Below are 17,694 nucleotides of genomic sequence, written 5' to 3' on the forward strand. Positions count from 1 at the left end.
GACACACTCAAGTCTAAGAAAGGCATTGAAACAATGGCACTTGAGGTGGTTTATTCCATAACTCATAGAGGAAGTCAAGAATCAGGCTTCCTCTGGTTGTAACTTTTCTTTTGTGCTTCCTTGATGTAATTCATTATCTAGTCTGTAATAATTTTGTAATAAACATTTGGAGGCTTGGCTAGTGAAAGGGACTGGGTAATTATGCATGCTCAGGGGTAGATATCACATCTATAGGATCTAAAATTCTGCAAGTTTAATTATGCAATATAGATATCATCTGTTGTTCTGGATGTTTAATTCTGCATCTAGATACCATGCCTATAAGATCCAATTTCATAAAATTCCTGAATGTTCTACATTTAGAGAATATGGTTATAGGACCTAAATTCTGCATATTGAATTCTGCATTTAGAGAACCTATCTATAGGTCTTGTCTTCATTTCTGCATTACTACACTTAAACGCCATGCTTAGGAACTAACGGGATAAAAATCATATATCATTTTCAGTACCCCATTTGGGAGAAATCATGCCTATAGGGATACTGCATGCTTCAATTCACGCTCGACTAGATATCATGTCTATAGTAATTAAAATGAGCAACACTAGATATCCTGCCTATAGGATCTGAAACCAATTTAAAATCAGTTAAACTCTGAATCAGTTTTAAAAAACCTTACTCTTTACTTTAACGCGGTTTAAAAAGCATGCCTATAGGATCCAAATCATTCGTCTTCAATTGTTACTATTTCACTTCATTCTGAATAAATACCATGTCTATAAGATCTCTCCTAAACACTTAGGCAAGCCTTAGGTGATAACAACCAAAGAATTGAATCCGCCTTTGTTAATTACTACAACCAACAGGCAGGCCTAATTCGGACTTCTTATCTGAGTTATGAAATAAATTGGTCTGCCTCAACAATTGAAATTTCCCCTTCCTTAGTATGTTAAATTTAGACCTTAGATGTATGTTTAAGTCATGCTATTTATGTGCTTTGTTTAAGGAGGTATACATGAGCATCTTATTTGTTATATGTTTTCCCTAATGTGCAGCCCCTATATATTTTGTATGTCGCCTTAGATTTTTCACCTTTAAAACCTAAAATCAGCCTAATATCCCTCCCCTTTACGAATAGTAGTCCTAAAAATCCTCCGGGACTGATAGGAAGGGACGGGTAGTAGCATGCAATAGACATCGAGACCACAACGCTTTAATACCTTAACAGGGTGGGAAGGGTAGATATAGATATGATGACCGGTGCGCTAATGCCACGTGTATCCCCTATTATGAGGAGTGTCATACCGGGTATCACATTGATGTGATCCATATTATAAATAAACCTAGGACCCCCTTTTTTCTCTTTTATATTTTCAAGCATTTGTAGAAATTATAACCCTTTCTTCTCAAAATTCGCCTTTAATTGTTTTCAAACTCTTATGTGTTTAAACGTAAATCCCCTACTATTTGAGCCTATATTTGTCTATTTGCTAAATTGTACAAATTCACAATAAACTATCTGGCCGGGAACCACACTAGTGGATCTTGAGGGGTGCCTAACACCTTCCCCTTAGGATAATTTCAAGCCCTTACCCGATCTTTGGTTATCAAACAAGCTTAGGAGTAGATCTTATAGGTGTCCTAATGCACCTTAAGTCATTAGGTGGCGACTCTTCAAAATGCAAAGCCCAGTTCCCAAAAGGAATGAGTTGTGCCATACCAAATGTCACAAACCCGATCTCCCGATTGCACCAAGAGGGAAAAAAGGGGGCGCGACAATGGCCATCTTCATTGGAGAAGCCTTCATTAGTAATGACCATCTTCATTAGAGAAGCCTTTTGTATTAGTGGGTATGGGCTCCACTTATGTGTGACTAAGCCATAAAACATTCTTAATGTGCCACCTTATAATATGGAGTTAAGAGTCACATTTTGGGTTTTTAGCCATTCCTCACTTGCTGCCACATTAAAGTCCAAGGGCTTATATAAAAAATTTATCCATCAATTTCTTAATTAACTTGTTAATCTCCAATTAACCAATAATTAACACACTTTATACATCCTACTATCATGGTCATATGGTACCTTGTATGGCACTAGTCCATAAATACAGGGTATTATAGCTTGGACCATATTTTATCTCAAAATGTCAAATTTTGCCGAAACTCATTTTCTTTGATTTGCTTACCCTCTCTCTTTCACGAATTTACTCATCACTTGTTTGAAATAGCATACTGCTTATAATCTCAAAATAACCTCATTCCCAAACTTAAGTGGATTAACTTACAACAAAACTTTAATTTACGAAAATGCAAGATGTAACAACTCATTTCCGAGCTTTCATCAATTTACTTATACCGTACTTTCATGTACGAAAATATGGGGTGTAACATCATTCCCCCTTTTTGAACATTCGTCCTCGAATGTTGAATGATGCACTTATCATTATCATAACCTATAGTTCTTGCGAATACTTTAGTACTCTTCTTGCTATCTAGGCACTTGTTCTGTGAATAAATCCAAGGGCCAGGGCATTCCCCCTTTTAGGACTCTTTCTCTCACCATGACTTGTGGTCGGAATCCTCTCAATCTCGTAATTGTTGCTACTTTCTATCACACAACTGTACGACTCTGACCTTGTAAGTATGCCTATGCAACTCTTGTTTCCTTTTTCCTCCAATTTTTAGCCAATCTCTATGCCTCACTTTGTAAACATATGCTGAGCTTGAAAATATATCCCTTTGGGCATCCATTGGTATATTGAAGTTCTTTGCTCGGTACTTTGTTGAACTTACGAATATTTCTATATATTGTTTCAGAGACCCGATTATCTATCCACAAGACTTTAATACATCTAGGTAGGTCATACTGTACCATAACTCCTACTTTGATTTATCGTTACTGAGGTCTTCTACCAAACTCTAGGTTACTCTTTCGCTGCTTATCATATATGTATAAGTCTACGTCCTTTAATGTGTTATGCCCTGCAGTATTACGTCGATGTTATGCTCAGTAGTAATATGTTAGGATGATGTTACCCTCTGCAGTAATATATTATGATTGATGTTACGTCCTACAGTATTAAGTTACAAAAGTGTTGTACCCAACATTATTACATTACGGCGACATTACGCTTCATAGTAATAAGTTATGACAATGTTGCACACTGCAGTATTTTACGTTGAATTTGTCGTAGGGCAATAGACATCAGTCCAAGGAAAAGATTATTTGGGAATTATAAGGATTATGCTATATCACAAGTGATTAGTAAATTCATGAACGTGAAAGGGGAAGCAAGTCAAAGAAAAAGAATTTTGTCGAAGTTTGGCATTTTGGGATAAAATGCGGCCCGAGCATAAATACTCGGTATTTATAGACTAGTACCATTCAAGGTACCATATGACCACGTTAGTATAATATATAAAGTATATATGAAGTATTTTAAATATAAATAGAATTTTAAGTAATTTGTGATAATTTTTAAATTATGCGGATAATTGGTTAATTATCTGATAGCGGGATAGTACCTAATTCAATAATAAATTAGTAGATAAAGATTTAGAATCCCCACCACATCCTCCGCGTGGCAACAAGCCAATCCTTATCCAAATGACTCTTAGTCATTTTGGCTAGGTGGCAAGTAAATGGTTGGCCTTACTACAAAACAATTATTCCAAGAATCACTGCTATTGCTAAGCCCTATTTTGGACGCAATAGTTATTGTTCCAACTTTAAAAATATGATAGAAATGGAGGTTGATGATGAGAATGAAGCCATTCTTCATGAAAAGAGCCTTATACATGTTATCTTTTCTTGGTCTTTTAAGGATGTCCTTAACAAAAACCTTTATAAAGACAAGGTGAAGAGCATCCCTTTGACATTTCAGTCCATCATTTTGTATATGAAGTCATTCATCTTCCCTCTTATATAAGAAACACATGCTGATTTGTCTTCTAGCTTTGATAATGTGGCAAGTGCATAGACATGCAAAATATTTTTCTATTGAGGAAGTGGAGAGCAATAAGCCATCTAATAAATGCTTATACATTATTGAGGTGTAAAAGAATGAGATTAGCAGTAATGGTAGAGCATATAAAGCCTTTATGCGCAAGAGTAGTGCTATTGTGATCAGAGAATTAATCATCAGATGTGTCTCTCAAATGATTTTATATCAAATCAATTATGTTAAGTACACTGATTTTTCCTACTCCAGGTATGTTAAGGCTATCCCTTCTTTCTTTTGGCATGATCCATACGATACGAACGAAACGTGCAAATGCACAAATTCCATAAATGACTCTATTCTTAGAAGTATTAGATATATCTATGTTCTTGAATTTTCATGTGTCATGATATTTTATCATCTGTTCATGGGTCTCAGAAAAATAAGAAAGCTGAAAAGAGTTTACTTTATGATATTACTCAAAGGCAACATGGTCTTATGACATTCCAAAAGACTTTATTAACGTAATTTTCATGCATTGCATTCATGTGCATTGACCCATGATCAGATGGCGTTATGGGATATGGGAAAAGGTTACGGCGTTATATACGCACCACCACCTGATCAGTTGGTATATGATGATGATGTTGCCCACAATGGCTGAAATATGATTCAAACGACATTATATACGCGTATATATGTATGTAAATATATGCATATGGGATATGGGAAAGTGTCACGCACCAACCTTGGGAGGCGCGACCGGCGCCTAATCGAGTGAACCCAACTGAGCAAGCCTCATCAAACACTACCCATCCAACTCAATATGAATAGGGAAACCATGCTTTCATTTATTTAGACAAGGAAAGATAGTACATTCAATATTTTAGTTCATTTTATATCACAACATTAAATCATAGTTAAGTGTCCAAGATTCCATACAGTTATAGTTTAAAAGAAAGCAAGAGTACAAGGTTACAACATGGTTCATTGACCTATCCAATACCCGTACATAACCCACACAAATGTCTACGGAGCCTCTAAGGATACAAAAGACCGTGATAACAATGCCGGCAACAAGGCCCCGGCTATACCTCAAAATGGATGTCTATAACAAAAGGTGTACCACATGACCCCTTGAAGGAGGAAGGGGCTCACCAAGATTTTGAGAAAAGGATGCTCTGCTACACACGATCGGCACTATCCGCTATGGAGCCACCTACATTCATTTAAAAATGTAGCACCCCCGACAAAAAGGGACGTTAGTACCATGGAATAGTACTAGTATGTATAACTAAACACCATCAAATTAGAAAGAACTTTCACACACAAATAAGGAAATCACAGGTATAACTCCAAAGTTTTAAACGATCACAACATTATCAACATGAAAGAATTACACAACCTTCACATCAAGTTTCCATAGCCTTTAGTTGGGAATTTCATACTGTTCCACATCGTTCACATTACCACCGCTATCTTGAGCGGATTCCGATCTCGACCCGATCGGCTAGGCCATCTCACGGAGACGTTACCAATATTCTATTCACACTTTCCAGTTTCAATCATCAATGCATAACCGCCATTTGTATATGTCATGGTATCCGATCACGACCTGATCGCCTAGGCCGCCTTACCGAGGCGTTACCATTTTTCATTATTCATCCCACTCCAATCTTTGGTTACACGTGTATTAGTTTACCGACACTTGGGGCCACAATTTTCACATTCCACAATTCACGTTTCACATTGTTCCCATTTTCAATATTAGGTTTGTAATTCAAGAGAGTATGGCACACATGAGCAAATAAGGTTGTAGGCATAGATGAGACTTCATGTAAATGGCACAACAACGCACTTCAATTTCAATCTAAGGTCTAAGCATTTCCATACATGATTCATAATCCTTGCACCTTTTCAAATTATCAAGAATAGCACGTTGATCAATTTGAGACATTGTCTCCACGCATATAAGGTTGCAACACCAAGTCAAGTGAAATAGCAATCAATACAACAATTTAATTTAATCTTACCATACTCACACAACCAACGATGAAGCTCAATTTCTAAAAGACAGAGTTTTAGCCATACATACCTCAATAAAGCTTTCCTAATTCCTTACAAAATTCCGGAACTTTTAGCACTTCGATCTATTGTGTAAGAATTACAAATTAAACCGTGAATTAGAGACGAGATTGAGACTCTATCATATTTTGAGCATACTATCAAACAATGAAGGTGCATTGTAATCTTAGGTCCTTTTGAGAGAAATTTCTAACATTTTATACCCCTCTTGCTTTCTTTTTAGTTCACTACGTCCCAATATTCTATGGTGTGATATGCATGCAAGAAATTCATTCTTATACCCATGAATTACTTCACTAGTGATCCCTTATTGCTAAGCATAGGAACAAAAGCTGAGGTAATGAAATCTTACCTCTTGGGATGAAGATTTAGGTGCCCTCACTTGATTATCTTCAATGATTTGGCAAGGTTTCTTGGAGTAATTTGATAGGAAGCACTTCCCTCTCTAGGACCCTCTCTTTCTCCCTTAAAGAATCAGAAAATATGCTCAAAATGAGCTATAACGCTGAATATATCGATAAGGGGTTGGGTTTAAAATTTAAACAATTGGAGCCCCGAGTCAGGTCTGCGATCGCAAAGTGAAAATGCGGCCCGCATAATGGACCGCAAATTGTTCCCAAAATCTGAACATTTTGTCTAGGTATGCGGCAAAAATGTGGTCCGCATACCCGTTCTGCAGTCGCATAATGCACCGCAGAACTGCTCCGTACAAAATCCCAAGAAAATTATGCGACGACTATGCGGTCCGCATATCGGTTATGTGATCGCATATCGGATTGAATATTTAACCTCCAATTCGACCAACACACTGACTCACTTTGCGGCGATTATGCGGTCCGCATACCTGATATGCGACCGCAGAATCGCATTTTCTGGAAAACAGTATTTCTTGACTTTTTATAGCATAGATCAGTACAAAAGATCCGAACTGCGGCGAGCAAGCTCGCCGCGAAGAATTTTACACATTCCTAACACATATTCGGGACTTGGCACCACGAGCTACCAGGTTTTGAGTACTAGTTTTCATGGGGCCTTACATCCTCCCCGCGTTATATACGCACCACCACCTGATCAACTGATATATGATCATGATGTTGCCCACAGTGACCGATATGATATGATGGGATGACCTCAGAGGCTAACAATGTTATGAAACATGTACCTATGCATGGCATAACATTCATACGCATATGCATGACGCTAAAAGTAATTTAGGATTCATAAAGTTATTCAGACTTACAGGTTGAGTCATGTATTCTATATTTCTTCCATGTATCTTATGTATTTATTTATGTGCCTTACATACTCGGTACATTATTCGTACTGATATCCCTTTAGCCTGGGGACATTGCATTTCATGCCCGCAGGTCCCGATAGACAGGTCAAGAGCCCTCCAAGTAGGCTATCAGCTCAGCGGAAGATGTTGGTGCGCTCCATTTGCTTCAGAGTTGCTCGTTTGGTTAGTATGATTTAGACGTGTATTGTTTAGTATGGTGGGACTCTATCCCGTCCTTTATGACCTCTAAGAGTACTTAAATGTCATAAGGCCGGGACAGGGCCCCGACATACCAATCAATACATGTCTAAATCATACTAACCAAATAAGCAACTCTGGAGCAAATGGAGCACACCAACACATTCTGCTAAGCTGATAGCCTACTGGAGGACTCTGAACCTATCTATCGGGACCTACGGGCATGAAACGCAGCGTCCCCAGGAAAAATGGATGTCAATAAAAATAATGTACCGAGTATGTAAGGAATGAAAATCAGTAACAATAGACATGAGAGAAGCATGAAGTAAAAGACTCAACATGCATATCTGAATAACTCTATGAATCATTTAATATAATAATGTCATGCATATGCGTATAAATGTTATACCATGCATAGGTATAAGCGTTCATAACATCATCAAGCCTCTGAGGGCACCCCATCATATCATCTCGGCCACTATGGGCAAATCATCAACGTATACCAACTGATCATGTAGTAGTGCGTGTATAACGCCGTAACCTTTTCCCATATCCCATATTAAATATATATATATATATATGCGTATATAATGCCATCTAGTCATGGGTCAATATACATGTATAAATTAATGCAATCACAAGAATTACGTCAATAAAATCTTTCGGAGTGTCATAAGACCATTATGCCTTTGATTAATATCATGAAATAGACTTTATCAACTCACGTATTTTCTGAGACCCATGAACAGACGATAGAATAATAAGACTTATGGGAAATCAAGAATATAAGCATCTCTAGCATTTCTACGAATAGAGTAATTTATGAAAGTTGTGCATTTGCTCGTTTCATTTGTATCGTATAGATCATGCCAAAAGAAAGAAGGGATGACCTTAACATACCTAGAGTAGGGAAAAACGACAATCCTTCTAACATATGCCAATCACGACGAAACACATAATAGCGAGATCGAAATAGGAAACAATTCGTATGAAATGCTCGAAGCATTAACGTTGCTATTGCAAAATCATATTTGTTGAAGCTTTCTTCTTAGGATGTGAGGAATCACGTTGCTTATGCAAAATAATGTTTGCCGATACTCTTTCGTAAGAGAGGAGTATTAATGTTGCTATGCAAAGTAAGCTTTTACTGAAACACTTTCCTAAAAGATTGTAATTAATTTTTTAACTAAGACTGTTACCTTAGGTTAGGTGCGCCCCACTTAGGATGACTAATCCTTTGCTAAAGGCTTCTAATTTGGCCACCTAAATGTAATGAATCTTATTCATTTCTTGGGGCTTCCACGTTGGGATTCCTTAGGCCTTATCCCAACATTTTAATTTATTCACTAATGTCTTATTTAACTAATTAATCTCCTATTAACTAATAATCAACCAATTATCTACCTAATTAAGATTTATCTCAAATTACTTAAAATACTACGCACTTTTAACATAATTTATGTACCCTACTATCGTGGTTATGGGGTACCTTGTATAGAACTAATCCATAAATACCGGGTATTGTAGCTCGGACCGTATTTTATCCTAAATCGACAACCTTCAACGAAACTCATTTTCTCTTATTCGTTTACCCTTTAACCTTCACGTCACTTACTTATTGCTTGTTAGGAATAGCATAAATGCTTATAACCTCGAAATAATCTCATCACCGAGTCTACGTCGATTAACTGAAGATGAAACTTTAACGTACGAAATTGCGAGATGTAACATTTACGTACGAAAACATGGGGTGTAACATCATTCCCCCCTTTGGAACATTCCTCCTTCAATGTTGACTGATGTACTTATTGTTCTCATAACCCGTAGCTCTTGTGAATACTTTAATACTCTTCTTACTATTTAGGTAACTGTTTTATGTATAAATCCAAATCCCAAGGCATTCCCCCCCATTAGGTCTCTTTCTCACACCACGGTCTGTCGTCGAAATTCTCCTAATCTTGTAACTATTGCTACCTTCTATCATACAACCTGTATGACCTTTTCCTTGTATTTTCGCCTATGCGACTCTTCTTTTTTTTCCTCCAGGTTTTAGCCAATCTCTAGGTGTCACATTGTAAGCATATACAAAGCTTGAAAATATGTCTGTTTGGGCATTCATAGCTATATTTAAGTTATTTGCTCAATACTTTGTAGAACTTACGAATATTGCTATATCTTATTTCATAGACCCGGTTATCCATTCGTATGACTTTACTACATCTAGGTAGGTCATACTATACCATAACTCTTACTTCGATTTATCGTTACTGAGGTCTGCTACCAAACTCCAGGTTACTTTCATTGCTTATCCTATATGTATAAATCTAAGACCTTTAATGCTTCTTCATCCCTGTTTATTTTAAGAGTGATGGCCTATTCTCATCTCATAATAACTTGAAACCTCTTACGTAATCACTAGGGCTCACGTCTCATCGGGAATATCTTAAGTGGTTTGATTGATCCACCTGGGACGATACCATGCTTTCATAACCGTATTTCATAGCATCCCAATGCGATTCACCTTTTGTGGCCATTTTAATCCTGCACAATTTATGAAATCCCTTTCTTCTTTCTTTTTTTTTTCCAAATCATAACTCAATCGAAGGCCCAAATGTCATCCTTTATCTATCACAATTACACCCACATTCTACTACCAGGGCAGCATTCCATCTCTTATAAATGCCATTAAACTTAGTCTCCTTTGAATTCATTTAGGCTATACTGAGCTTTGAATAACTTAGAGAAACCATCAACGCTTCTTGTTTTCATGGGCTTAATCCTGAGGACTTATTCATTCTCGTCACCTTCTCACTTGTCCTTTCTTATCCTTACTCATGTCTTCCTAATACCATATTGCTTTACCATACCATAGCTTGCGACCTACACATATCTATTTATATTACTCGCAACCTTCATTCAACTTGCTGGCATCATAGGTTTCCTTGTGTTATTCTAGAACATCTAGCAAGACATTGCATCGTCTTAAACTCTTCTTTACTCTCTTAGCTAGAAATCTCGTTACCAAGAAACCATAGGCTGGAAGATATACCACTATCGACACCGCTATTGATACTAAATCACAGTGCTTCTAGCCTTCTATCCGAAGTATGGACTATTCCAATATTCTTCATCTGAGTATCTCGTGTTGTTCACCTTTTCTCTACTACCTTAAAATCTTGCATCTCATCTTCGATCTCTTTCATGACCTCCATTCAACATAGATATAATTCACGTCCATAACTTGAAGCTCCATTATAATACTTGCACCTCTGGTGGTTACACAATCTGGTGGGAGCTTCATACTGACTTCTTATGAGGCTAGTACTTTTCCAACTGGCTTTATCGTAGGGCCGTTATAGAATATGGTTGTTGTAATTATCTCTTATACCTATGATATTAAGAGTGATCCTGCAATGTTCTCAATCACACTTTCTATAATTTTCTATGTACAATAATCAAACTCCTAATTTACTTGGTTGATGTAACTCTTTAGTTTCCTCTTCCTTTTGATCAGCCTTTATGCAGGCCCAAGTTATCTTCCAATCTATGGCTCATGGTATTAGTTACTCCCTCTGTTCCAATTTATGTTAACCCATTTCCTTTTTGGTCATTTTCAATAAGAATTAACCCTTTCTAATTTTTAAAAAATTTAGCTTAAACTTATAATTTTACACTTAATCAGAAACTTTTATAACCGCACAAATACTTTTGGCCCCTTTTTGACTTGTTTAGGACCACAAATTCCAAAAGTCATTATTTTTTTTAGACTCCGTACCCAGTCAAATAGGTTCACAAAAATTAAAATGGAGGAAGTATTACTTTAGCACTTCATGGACTCTATGGAATATCCATGATACAATCTTCTAAATGTCATGCCCCAAAAACCGAGGGGCGCGACCGGCGCTCGACCGGGTAGCCCCCAGCCAAGCGGACTTTGGTGCCTTTCCTATTCCACGTGATACCCTACGTTTCCATTACCCGTTAACCAAGTGAAATAGCCATTTATAAATTTAAACTCATTCTTACGATATTTATATAACATATATAGTTACTTAGCGTGGTTTACAAGTTATACTGCCCAAAATACATAAGTACATAACCCGCATTTCCTGTCTAAGGAGCCTCTAGAGATACAAAAGAGTGTTACAATACTTGCTGGTAACAAGGCTCCGGCTATACCTTACGCAAATACAAAAATAAAATTTTCGGGAGGATAAGCGGCATGAGCCACGCAGGGCCCCGAGAAGAAAGGGGCTCGCCAATTCAGCTGATAGGAGGTGAAGGAGTGCTATTGTCGGTGGGCTGGAGTACCTGTTATGGGACCACCTACAATCATAACACAAATGTAGCGCCCCCAGCAAAAGGGACGTCAGTACATTTGAATTGTACTGGTATGTATGAACAAACGTTACCCCAATTAAAATGAAGAAATACACAGATAACAAACAGTAATAGAATCAACAATCAAATGCACATGAAAGGAACAACCAATGCCAAACAAACTCCACAATCTCTCCTTTTCCCCTTTCAACATTATTTCATCACATCAATGATTTCACAACTTTCACATACTTTTATTTCAATAGCGATTTCGATCACTTTTCCACCCTTATTACCTCGGCCACCCTTATTACCTCGGCCACCCTTATTACCTCGGCCACCCTTATCACTGCAACCCACACCTTATAACTTCGTGTTGCGGCATGCAACCCGATCCCACCGGACAATCACATTTCACATGACGACAACAACAATGCACAAAGAATTTTCATAAATGTCAATACCATTTCCATCATATGCAACAACCCGTATACAACTTAAGTCACAACGATAATTGCCCGCGACAAGTCACGTATGATATTACCACAGTTGTTTCAATTGCAACAATTACGATTTCTTTCCATCATTTGTGACACAACTCTTACCACATAAACACATTCACACACACACTTGGTTTGTTGCCATTTACTTACACCCTTATATCGGGAGACTTAACCAACAATATTCAAGGCATATTAATCACAAGAATTCGCAAATAGTCCACATAAGTAACACATACCAATTACTCGTACACCAAACAAGGTGACTTTACAAAGGTTAAAGTTAGCAATACATACCTGGAGTCGAATTCCCCCCCCCCCCTTTTTTCTTCTATTTCCAATTCACCAACAACCTAGTACCGTCAATCTAGTTCACAAGTTAACACATATAACTTAGAATTGAAGTTCACAAACTCAGCCCGAACTTACTTAGGTTATCAACCCCTCTTTTGCAAATCTTTAGTTCTACCCAATTCCTCTTACTAGATTCTAGGTTTTAAAGGACATGCATGTGTATCTCAACTTCCATTTTCAAGAATTAACGCATGAGAATCCCCCTTTTTTGTTTAAATCTGAAAGCAATGAAAAAAGGGTTGGGGATTTTACCTGCAAGAATGGAGATGAAGACAATTACTTGAAATTCCTCGGCCAGGGTGACTTTGCAGAATCAAATTGATCAAAGTAGGACTTTATCTCTCAAGAATTCTCTCTTCCTCTCTCTAGTCTTGTTCAGAAAATATGTTAAAATAAGGGGTTGGGGTGTTTTATTGAAGAAGAGGTTGGGTTTAAAATTTAGAAAAATAGGAGCCCGAGTTAGGTATGCGATCGCACTTTGCGATCGCAGAGTGTAAATGCGGTCCGCAGAATGGACCACAAAAGTGCTCCCAAAATCTGAACACACTGCATAGGTATGTGGCAGAAATGCGGTCCGCATACCCATTATGCGGTCGCATAGTGCACCGCAGAACTGCCCCTCACAAAATCTCAAGGGAAATATGCGACGATTATGCGGTCCGCATATCCGTTATGCGATCGCATATTAGACCGCATATTTAACCTCCAATTCGACAAACACACTGACTCACTTTGTGGCGATTATGTGGTCCGCATATCTGTTATGCGACCGCATTCTAGACCGTAGAATTGCATTTCCTGGAAAACAATATTTCTTGACTTCTTATAACATAGATCAGTACCAAAAGGGTCCGAACCGCGGCTCGCTTAATTTTACACATTCCTAACATTTATTCGGGACTTGGCACCACGAGCTACCCGGTTTTGATTACAAGTTTTCACGAGGCCTTACACTAAAAATTCAACCCATTGTCTATGAACTGGACTTAATTCTTTCTTTTAACTTATACCAGAGTCTTCTACGGCCGTATGATTTTCAACATATATGTTGCATGGATAATACTCAAAAATCTTAAGTGCGTTCATAACATAACTAACTCTGGATAATTGGTCAAATAATTCATTTAGTTCCTTCTCAGCTTTCTTTAAACGTAAGCAGTTACTTTTCCTGATCTTCCTGCACCCGTGTTGCGTGCATACTTATCATACCTTAGTTCGAACACATATTGTATTTCATACAACTCATATGATCTTAAATATCACTTCTGATTTTACTTTCACGTTTATTAGCCAGGGTAGGTGCCACTTTCTTATGGAGTGCATACATTGTTGTTGTGAGACTGTTGTTACAAGACCATTTCCTCTTTAGGTCATTGTGCTTAGGTTGAAGCCTTCTTCCTTATTCCCTCAGCTAGTCTTTTATTTTAGTACTTAGAGAGGACCCTCTGATTCTTGTAAAGCTGTCAGCTTATTACATAGTATACTGGATGAGCCTTTTGATGTCCTTCATTGCCTATACTTATCCGTAGTTTCTTACCTCCACACCCTTATGCTTGTAGGACCGCTTCTGAACTGATATTTTGACTGTTCTACACGATGAAATCGGGGAACCAATTTCTCGTTAATAAGGCATTTCGGGAGAGCACCTCGGAGGCTTGAGATCACGGACCGAGTACCCTACCCTCGAGATCTATCAGCACCCAGCCTAGGGATAATGTTGGCTGAGATCCCAACAGGCATGGGGAGTTTCCGAAGAATGCAGCTGGGGCCGGTTAAGTCTATCAGGCTAGTCTAAAGCTGGTCTGCGCCAGCATCATTAAGCTAGTCAGCAGTCCCATCTACATACCTTTACAATTAATGTATTTCATACTATGTTGGGATTCCCCTCCTATATAAAGGGGATCCTTACCACTTTGTAGGGGTTGCTGCTGCTCCAACTATTCTACACAAGATACATAACAACTCTCTCTCTCCCTCCCTTCTCTCTAACTTGTTCTTCATTTATTGTTTGTTATTGGCCATAAGAGCCTTCTTTAATTATATTATAACTTTTAGCCCCTTCTCGATAATCCCCCTAGCTCGAGCCCGAGCCTAGACATCGAACTCTAGGCCCCTCATCGGTTAGTCCGAGGCTCGGACAGCTAACCCCTTGGTTTGATTATAACTCTATTTTTGCTCAAACTTCATCTTTTATCTTCACATATCTAGCATCCAATGCCTTAACAACTAGAATAAAAATAGATCACGTATTTTTAGAGTCCCATCAACAAATTTAATTGTTAATACCATTTTTGCGGTAAACAGTTTGGCGCTCACCATGAGTTTAAAAATAATAGTGATTATTTTCTTGCTGGTTTTATCACACAACGCAAGTTATCGTTCAAACTTTTTCTTGTCCAAGACCTTCGATTTCATGTCAAAATGTCTGGCTCAGCGAACAGAGTTGAGAACGACAATCTTGAAAACCACAGAGAAAACGAAGTGGATGTTACAATTATTGGTGCGCCACCACAGAACCCCGACAACGCACCTGGTCTGATTCCAGCAGACGCGGGTTCACGAGACGCACAGTAGGTCTACAAAACCTCACACACCGATAGGAGCATACAACATGGCGACCAACAGGAAGCCTGCACCTGAGCTCTTAGCTCGCCACAATCATTTCTGACTTGGTTGGCTTCACCCCTAAGGCGCTCCAGGGCCTCCATCTTTTTCTACAACTAAAATAAGCTAAGTGTCAGGCCCAGGGGCCAGAAAGCGGAATGCACATTCATCCGGGATAGAAAGCTACCCATTCCTTCAGGTGGTTTTTGCAGTTTAAGTTCTAGCTCGCCTCACACTGCAAAATGCACCAACTCGACCTCTTTTTCATCACAAAGGAGCCTCAAGGTTCTCTCCTTATCCAGGATTTCCATTGCCTGGCTTCACAAAAAAGTAGCCCAGACTCGATCTTGTTGGATTCCTGCAAAAGAAAACTTAGTAAGGAAAGGAAGGCACAAAGATGAAAAAACCGGTGCCGAAACTCACCGCAAAAGTAAGCTATTAGGCTTCCTCGAAACTCGAACGCACACCTGCCAATCCAGTCCCTTCGGCCCTGAAAGAGACTGCTCGGGTCAAAGCACGGTCACCCGGCGTATGCGATCCCAGGTCTCTAGTATCTCCCGAAATGCTATCAACGGAAAAGGAAGGTGATAGCAAGGAGGAATAGCACGACACTCACCATAACATCTCGCTTCTCACCTGCCCCAGGACAAAGCTCGCCACTCGCGTTCCTCACATGTCGAGTGGGTCACCAATTCTCAGGCCCAGTCCGGCAAATCATGAACGTCGCCCGACGCCCATGAAACCACTGCGAAGGAAGAAAAGAAGGCACAGTTACAAAACCGGCTTTCTCTATAGATAGAACTGATAAAGAAGGAGATGTGCCACTTATGAGTATAGCTTCATTCCTTAGAAAATAGCATGAGCCCTTCGAGTATAATGTTGGACGTCCGAACCCAAACGAACCGACTAATCCACTCTCGATCTCCATCTTCCTCATCATCAACAACAAATGGCGTAGACGAACGGCACCACAATGCTAGCAGACTGGAGCGGGGACTAGCACAAGCACTTTGGTGCTAAGGTAAAGAAGGACTCGACGCCGAAACGGAAGGATAGCTATCTAAAATAGTGGGATCCCCTAAGAAATGGGAGAAACCCCATATATATGTGGGGAAATACCAACGGTCCACCGACCCATGTTAGACCCCGGGAGGCCAGTGACTTCAATACGAGCTCCGAGGAGGTGCCTCACTTCGAGGACATCCATCAAAGAGAAGTTAGGCTTCAAAAAGCTAGCAGCCTCATCTCCAGTCTCGAGGTGGTCCCCGATCTCGAAGACCCTCGTCAAAGAGAATTTAGGCCTCAAAATGTCAACAACATTTTCTCCAGTTCCGAGATGGCATCCGACTTTGAGGGTCCCTCTCGAGAAGAAAAGTAAGCATTTCACGTCCCGTCCATGAGGGCTTGACCTCAGGACATCGCCTAAATATGGGTAACCCCTCCTCAAGAACCTACCTACAACGCCTTAACATGTTATCCACACCAAGTTGAAAGTAAATCTCCATGTACCTGAAGCTGACCTACGCTTAGAGACCATTCTCAAAAATTTCGAGGTTCGATGAGCTATTCCCATGTAACTCGGGGGCCTTGACGGCCCGAGTCTATCGGACCAATTAAGGCTTGGTCCAGAGAATGAAGGTGGGATCGGGTAGGAGCCATGATTATCAACCAAAGATCGGAAAGAATACTTGCACCCGAGTTCGATATTGACGATCATTGACAGAGGCGTACATTCAGAATCCCTGCAGATGCACGAGAATATGACAAATATCGAAGGCAGAAGTCAAGAAAAAATCATTGTATTCACAAAATATTCCATTACAAAATCCCATTGGGGGTCGTTACATATGATTACAAAAGCCCACGAGGGGTCCTTGCACGGAAACAAAGAAGCAGAAGAGTGTACATACAATAAAGCCTAAGAACCTACCCTATTCTCAAAGGTGCATCCTCAATAGAAACATTTTCGATATCATCTCCTCAAGCACGCATCCTCAAAGACAATATCTTCCAAACACAATCCCCTTGGGAGTCTTATCTCGATTCTCCAGAATGGCATCTTCAAAAGGAGATATGAAGAAGGGGAAAGGGATGGATAAGAGCAAAGTGACGTGGAAAAGGCAGGAAGGAATGAAGATGTGACTGGGTGAAAAATCTGGCTAGTACAGATTTCGCTAGGCTATTGTTGTAAAGCCACATCTTGAGAGGTTGCCCCGGCATGGGAGGCAACAGTTAGTAGACAGTGCCGACACACCCCAAGGAATCCAAAAGGGTGTAATGCACCAAGCCGGGGGAGGAGGGTGAGCAACGGTGTATAATCCGAGCCCCCTCTTGAGCAGCGGTCTATAATCCGAATATTTCCTCAGGTCGGAGGAAATCAATCCTCTGTTTCATCATCCCTAGCCAAATGAGATG

The sequence above is a fragment of the Nicotiana tabacum genome, chromosome 1, assembly GCF_000715075.1.
Source record: "Nicotiana tabacum cultivar K326 chromosome 1, ASM71507v2, whole genome shotgun sequence".
Classification (NCBI taxonomy): Eukaryota; Viridiplantae; Streptophyta; class Magnoliopsida; order Solanales; family Solanaceae; genus Nicotiana; species Nicotiana tabacum.